Source organism: Capsicum annuum, chromosome 7, assembly GCF_002878395.1.
Source record: "Capsicum annuum cultivar UCD-10X-F1 chromosome 7, UCD10Xv1.1, whole genome shotgun sequence".
Lineage (NCBI taxonomy): Eukaryota > Viridiplantae > Streptophyta > Magnoliopsida > Solanales > Solanaceae > Capsicum > Capsicum annuum.
This window is the reverse complement of record NC_061117.1, coordinates 194,404,311-194,405,044: the sequence shown is the minus strand read 5'-3', so window position 1 is coordinate 194,405,044 and position 734 is coordinate 194,404,311. Positions and strand designations below refer to the sequence as shown.

Genomic DNA, 734 nt, shown 5'->3' with positions numbered 1-734 from the left:
TGCCATTAGCAACCAATCACATCTCTTCGATTTACACACCAAATTATATCTACGATGTAAAAATTATCTATTAGTAATTTATACTAAAAAAGTTCAGTATTTTAAAAAACATCAAACCTGATTTGCTAACGTGTACAATTACGTTTACCAAATTCTATATGAATAGTAACGTATAGTAACAAGTTCTTGAATCTAGTAATACAATAATATGAAAAAGCTTATCGCTATTATGTATACATGAATACATAAATACATTTTTAACATAACACAAAAACATGTATAGTTTTTTTTTTGAATGTAGCAGGAGACAGGTAGCAAGATGCAATTGAAAATGTACCACGCTGTTTAATACTGCCTGTTAGTTTATGCTTCGAAAACTTGAAGAATATACATAGAATATACATACAAATACTTTAATACGACAAATACACTTACTGACTGTATTTGATTGTATCGTATTGAATTGAAATCTATTTTTGATTGCATAAAGCATCATCACCGTCTTTAAAGTGGCTTTTTCCTTATAAACTTGACCAATGAGCACTTCATTGTGTTTGGATTAGAAATAATTATCTGATCATGTCCATTTATAACAACAACTTCAATTAATGCACTGTGATCTCCAAAATTCCCTTTTTCTCACCTACTCCAAAAATAACGCATTCAACATTTGAGCAATCACTCTCCTTTTTCATAGATTTATCAAATACATAAACACATAATGGATAGTTTTC

At 28.7% G+C, this 734-nt stretch overlaps 1 non-coding gene across 1 annotated transcript; it reads right to left on the bottom strand.

Annotated features, from left to right (window-relative positions):
• Positions 1 to 293: 293 nt before the first annotated feature.
• LOC124886340 lies at positions 294 to 426 on the bottom strand. Its single transcript, XR_007043426.1, has one exon. It is a non-coding gene; the product is annotated as a small nucleolar RNA snoR137 (small nucleolar RNA).
• Between the last annotated feature and the right edge of the window lie 308 nt (positions 427 to 734).